General features: G+C 46.4%; 1 pseudogene; it reads left to right on the top strand.

Moving 5' to 3' along the window:
* Positions 1-1,642: 1,642 nt before the first annotated feature.
* LOC106584239 (MPN domain-containing protein-like) lies at positions 1,643-6,271 on the top strand (annotated as a pseudogene).
* Positions 6,272-6,663: the final 392 nt, after the last annotated feature.

Raw genomic sequence — 6,663 nt, 5'->3', positions numbered from 1 at the left:
ACTCACAACGTTTATAACACCGTTTGGCCGTTACTGTTTTAATGTTTTGCCATTTGGAATCGCTTCCGGTCCTGAGCATTTCCAAAGACGCATGTCCCAGCTGTTGGATGGGCTGAGTGGCGTCATAATCCACGCGGACGATGTGCTCGTGAAGGGACAGAGCAAAATATGATGTAAGGCTCACAGCAGTTCTGACCCGACTCCAGGAGACTGGCCTGACACTCAATGAAAAATGCCCTTTTGCACAGTCAGAGGTCTTGTTCTTGGGACACAAAATCAGTGCAGCTGGAATAGAGCCGGATCCAGAGAAGATCAGCGCCATCACAGATATGCCCAGACCCCAGAATGTGGCTGAAGTCAGGACCTTCTTAGGCATGGCCACATATGTGGGTAAGTTCCTCCCACAGTTCTCAGGTACAACCAAACCTCTGAGAGACTTACTAGCCAAAGAGAATGACTGGTCATGGGGTCACATGCAACAGGTAGCGTCTAACAAAATCAAAGGAGACCTGGCCTCACAGAGAGTGCTGGCCCAGTACCGTCCCCACGCTAAGACAAAGGTATCAGCAGATGCATCATCCTTTGGGCTAGGGGCGGTCCTCACACAGATGCAGGACAACATGGAGTGGCGTCCAATAGCATACATCTCCCGAAGCTTATCCGACACAGAGCAAAGGTATGCTCAAGTGGAGAAGGAGGCGTTGGCTATCACATGGGCATGTGAAAGGCTCAGCCAATACCTTATTGGCCTGCAGTTTAAAGCAGAGACTGACCACAAACCACTGTTGGCTCTGTTAGGGACAAAAGCACTGGACGACTTGCCTCCCAGAGTTCTGCGCTTCCGCCTCAGATTACTGAGGTTCACCTACAAGATGGTGTATGTGCCAGGGAAGGCACTGATCACAGCAGACGCACTCTCCAGGGCCCCAATTAAACATCCATTATCAGAGGAGGAGCAACGTCTAGAGGGTGAGGTACAGGTGTCCATTAATACAGTAAGGGGCAGCCTACCTGCATCTCAGACCAAACTGCAGCAGATTGCAGAGGAGCAACAACGAGACCACATCTGCCGACAGATATTGCAAAAGGGGATGGCCCAGGCAGGAGGATTGCCTCAGCTGCTGAAGCCTATTGGGTGCACCAAAGTGACTTCCACTGTAATGGAGACCTTCTCATGAAAGGACATCGGATAGTTTTCCCAAAGACTCTACAACCAGAAATGCTAGACAGAGTGCATGATGGACACATGGGGATAACCAAATGCAGACTGAGGGCTCAACAGGCGAGACCACATCTGAGGTGGCTTGGTCTGAGTACTCAGATTGCCAAGCTGGTGGCCCAGTGTGAGGTCTGTACAAAATGTCAACCTTGTCATCCGGAGCCAATGATGGTAACGGAGCTGCCAAACGGCCATGGCAAAAGGTAGGGGCAGATATGTTCTATTGGAAAAATGACACTTATCTGCTAGTGGTAGATTACTACTCAAGATACATTGAAATAGCAAAGACACCCATAACCACATCAGCTGGTGTTATCAATGGATTAAAGTCCATTTTTTCCAGGCAAGGGGTCGCTGAGGTCCTGGTTACAGATAACGCTCCCCAGTTCTCTGCAAGCTTCTTTTCTGCCTTTGCCGTAGAATATGACTTCACACGTGACCAGTAGCCCCTACCATGCACAGAGTAATGGTGAGGCAGAGAGAGCTGTGAAAACAGTCAAGGGACTGCTGAAAACGAACAAGGATCCATACAGGGCTCTGTTAGCTTACAGAGTTACACCACTGCATTATGGGCCGTCGCCTGCCGAGCTCCTGATGGGCAGGAGGCTGCGTTCCCCGTTGCCTGTCTCGCCGGCTCAGCTTAAACCCCGATGGCCTAACAGGAAGGCCTTTGCTGAGAGGGACAAACGGCTGAAACAAACGCAAACTGGAGACTTTAATCGGAGACACCGTGCTACGGAGAGGCCAGAGCTGACCGAAGGTCAATGTGTGTGGATTACAAACTTAAAGACACCAGCAATAGTGCTGAGGAAAGCGGATGCCCCACGCTCCTATGTGGTGGACACAGGCTCAGAGGAGGTACGGAGAAACAAAACACACCTCAGAGCTCTTCCAGATCTACCAGCCACACAGACTGAGGCCACAGAAAATGCACAAAAAGAGGGTGAATGAGAGAGAATGCTCCCAGAGCCACAAGTGCGCCCAAAAAGGGATGTGAAGCTACCAGAGTGGCTGAAAGACTATGTTACGTGAAGAGAAAGCATACTGTTGGGGACCATACCCAGCAAAAAGAGACTGTACCTAAGTTAATGTTCATACTGTGTGATTTAATGCTTTCATACTGTTTCAGGATGTGAAGTAGCATGTTAGAGAATAATACTGGTTTCCAAATTGCATTTCAGTTATGCTTCAGTGGTTATGCATGTTGAGTTGTTGTTCATGGGAGAGGGGAAGATGTAGTAGGATGTCCCTTGGGGGTATCCGTACCTATGTATGACATGCGAGGGTTAGGTTAATAAACAGGCTGGAGCTAGAACCTCGTTGTCGCCGCTCCTTATTTTAGATCATACCACACTCACAAAGGCAGTTAGGGCTATCACAAATGATCAGAAGTGACAACAAATTAGCTATGTCAAACAACTTTAAATGTAACGTCCAACAGATTATTACATTTCAACGGTGACAGTGATTTATGTGGGTCACTGGGTGACTTCTTGATCTCAAAGATGTCATGACCCCTATAACAAATTCAGAGGGAATCATTTGTTGGACTTCTTTTTGTGGATGAATTGCAATGTTTGGTTCCTCATTTAATGTCAAGGTCATGGCACCGTATGTTTTAATTTGGACATGTTTTCATGACGTAATAAGAGTGGTTCCTCTCTCTAAGAGATCCCCTTTCTATTGAATGGCTTACAAATGCATCATGCATAAAATATGTGTGTGTGTCTGTGTTCACAGACTCTGAGCCACCCTTGTCTCCACAGGTCATGGAGGAGGGAGGAGAGGAAGAGGAGGAGCGGAGTCAGACCTGAGGACCCTCTCGGGTTGTGGTTCCCTGCTGAGGAGGAGAGGCATTACCCTGAGAGTGCTGCTGAAGGACAGCCTGGTAGAGCCTGGGGATGGAGTGCTGTGCATATACTATCTGGTAATGCACCTGTAACAGATTATCAGAATACATATCCATACACAAATACACTAATGGTCAAAAGTATGTGGACACATGCTCATCAAACTTTTCATTCGAAAATCATGGGCGTTAATATGGAGTTGGTCCCCTTTTGCACGTATAACAGCCTCCACTCTTCTGGGAAGGCTTTCCACTAAATATTGGAACATTGCTGTGGGGACTTACTTCCATTCAGCCACATGATCATTCGTGAGGTCAGGCACTGATGTTGGGCGATTAGGCCTGGCTCGCAGTCGGCTTTCCAATTCATTCCAAAGGTGTTCGATGTGGTTAAGGCAGGGCTCTGTGCAGGCCAGTCAAGTTCTTTCACACCGATCTCGACAAACCACTTCTGTATGGACCTCACTGCATAATGTCGCCAGCACCAGCCTAAAGTTGCATCCTTCCCTCCCTCCCTAGGTTAAAACGTTTTTAGGTGACCTGTTTAATGATGGGAAGATCTGCTGGGTGGAGACGGGGCAGACCTTCAACTCTCCCAGTGCCTGGGCCAAACACTGCAAGCGCCTGGTCAACCCTGCTAAGAAGTCGGGCTGTGGGTGGGCCTCAGTGCGCTACAGGGGCCAGAAATGAGTGTAGTACAAGACCAGCTGGCTGCACAAGTACCAGCCCAGCGCAGACAAGGTGGGGCGGAGAAAAATAGGGAGGTTTGTTGATACGGAAACAAAGCTCAACAGGAAAGAGGCCTCAAAAGGAAGGGGTGCTGGAAGAGGGAGATTTAGAGGGAGAGAAGCACTGTAGAATACTGGCATCTCAAACCCTCCCTCTTCCTGTGATGTCAGAGCTTAGTGAGCGAGGTAGAAGATGACGTGATGGGAGATGAGGAAGAGGGAAAGACGGCATTGCCGACAGGTGACAAGAACAGGAAGAACAAACCTGAGCTGCATGGTGAGACATTCAATCCACCAAGAATCTGGAGAAATGGCATTATGTAATTGAAACTATGTATGGTAGAGCGTGATATGAGAAAGATGTATCTAATGGGCTCCCTCTAACAGATATCAGCCTTGTGCCCAAGAATGGAGACAGAGAGATAATCCCCATCAGATACTGCACTCTGGGTACCAGGTATGCTGCAAGGTATAATTGTGCTCATCCCAGCCTGTCTCAATAATGCATATAATGCATATAAGTAAGCGTCAACACTTAATCACATACTGTATATCGACAGGGATCCACACACGTTGGTGGGGTTATCAGCTTTCTCAGCCATCAAGAGATTCCATCCTTTCCATGTGCTTTATGCAGCAACGTGATGCTTCTCATGGTAAGTCATACAGTGGTAGTAAGATAAGCAATGTAAAACTACAGTTTGAGTCTGTAAGGCTACAGTTGGAGTCTGTTGTATTGGGGGAAAATGACAGATGTATGATCGTGTGTCCTCAGGATTTCCACTGTCTCCTGACCACCAGTGAGGTGGTGGGCTACCTCGGAGGACGATAGGACACTAACACACAACGTGAGTTTTTCCTTTAAAAGCAGAGACAGTGAGCATTCCCCAGGCTCTGGCATTACAGTAATGATCTTCAACATGTATGACCTCTGTTGTTGTGCCCTTTTGCTTGCAGTTTAAGAGCATTTCCCTGTCGCAGACAGAGATTCGGCCTTTGCTGTTGAGGAAGAGGTAAGCCCTAGTAACACTGATGATATCAGGACATGGATCAACACACGCCAGTTCCATAGTATGATACAGATGTTTGTGTGAAAAACAATCAGTGACCTTTCAGATCTGCCAGAATCTGTTCATGCGAGGTCTGTCAGGTAAACATCTATAACACCAACTTATCACTATTCTACCATCCACAGCAAAGGCCCAATGACCATGGCATCCCTGTGGTGGTGGTGGTGACCTATGTACAAGATAACTTCCTGACCAGTGACATCCTGAATGAGATGGTACTGTCTGTAAACTTAGTTATCCTCATAGTAGCCATACCTATGCAAATTCATTCAAATGGTAGACCATTGGCCATTTTGTAGCTGTGTTCTTCTTACTGTATTCAATTATTGTTCCACAGATGCTTCTGGTGGACTTCTACAGGGCAGCTCCTGACCTGGTACAGTTCCATCAGTTCTGGTGTCCTGATACCACCATGATGGACAAAATCAAGGTCTGTGAAACATAAGCCATTTACAACAGGAAACTGCTATGTAACACAAGTAGCATAGATTCCACACCATGTTAATCACTTAGGGCCAGATGCTAACTTGTGATCTGCGCATGATACCCAAATGATCTCACATCTCTCATTGACATCGATACATTTGCGTGAAGTTCGTGTCATGCATGTTATCTCCAGTTAGGAATTGTCCCTCAGAGATTTCCTCCTCACCTGTTTGGTTTCGCTCTCCCTCTCTCTCCCCCAGGGCTCTCTGAAAGGCCACGCACCCAAAGACCAGAACTACTCTCAGATCCTGGAGCCCGTCTACAACCAACTCATCAACACACACTAAGGTGGAAGAGAAACAAGTTTGTGTATAATGCACTGAACTCAAATGAAAATCTCAAAATGACACCCTATTCCCCATACTGTAGTGCACTACTTTTGTAGGGAATAGGGTCTACACAGATAATAGGTTGTCATTTCTGTCCTTTGTCTGTGGTCTTACAACTGCTGCCATGGCCTCAGGTGTACTGTAAGCTGAATGTGCACTGGCCTGATGGAGGAGATGGTGACGCCAGAGTCCGGAGGGTGAGTGTACTGTTCTCCATGGCCTTTTCTGACTGTGAGGTCTGTATCACTGACAGTGTTTGTACAGTATAACGTGATGATTTGTGCGCTGTGAATGTGTTCCCTAGCGTCTGCTGCCAGTGCTTGGCATCAGACTGTTGTTACAGAACATGGAAATAAGGGTCTTCCTCTTCTCTATTACCTGTGGTATATTTATCGAAACTGTGGTCTGTGACATGTGGAAGTACTGATATGAGAACAATGCCTTGAACCTGCTAAATACACAGAACAGGATGGCACACTGACATGGCAGCTCTGCTTCTAGCTCCAAAGCAACTTCGCAGCACAAGCATTTCGCTACACCTGCAATAACATCTGCTAAATATGTGTATGTTACCAATCCAATTTGATTAAAAACACATAGTGGAACTACTTCTGTGTTTCTGTAATAGTAGTAGATTCTTGTTTTTTTGCAGTCACTAACCATGTTTCCATCTACAGTTTTATGCTAGTAAAGTCATTGCATATGAACAAAAATCACTATAGCTGTGATGGAAACAGGAAGTTTTAGTACAATTTAATAATTGCAGACAGATAATTTGTTCGTTCTACATGGCGGGATCTTTTTGTGTTGGTAAAATTGATTTTAGGAGAAATGGAAACGACTCTATACGCAAATATTGATATAATAACCATCATATCGAAGTAAACTTGGAGTCAAATCAAATCAAATCAAATTTATTTATATAGCCCTTCGTACATCAGCTGATATCTCAAAGTGCTGTACAGAAACCCAGCCTAAAACC

This window comes from Salmo salar, chromosome 23 (assembly GCF_965601325.2).
Source record: "Salmo salar chromosome 23, fSalSal1, whole genome shotgun sequence".
Classification (NCBI taxonomy): Eukaryota; Metazoa; Chordata; class Actinopteri; order Salmoniformes; family Salmonidae; genus Salmo; species Salmo salar.
This window is presented reverse-complemented; position numbering and strand designations above follow the sequence as displayed.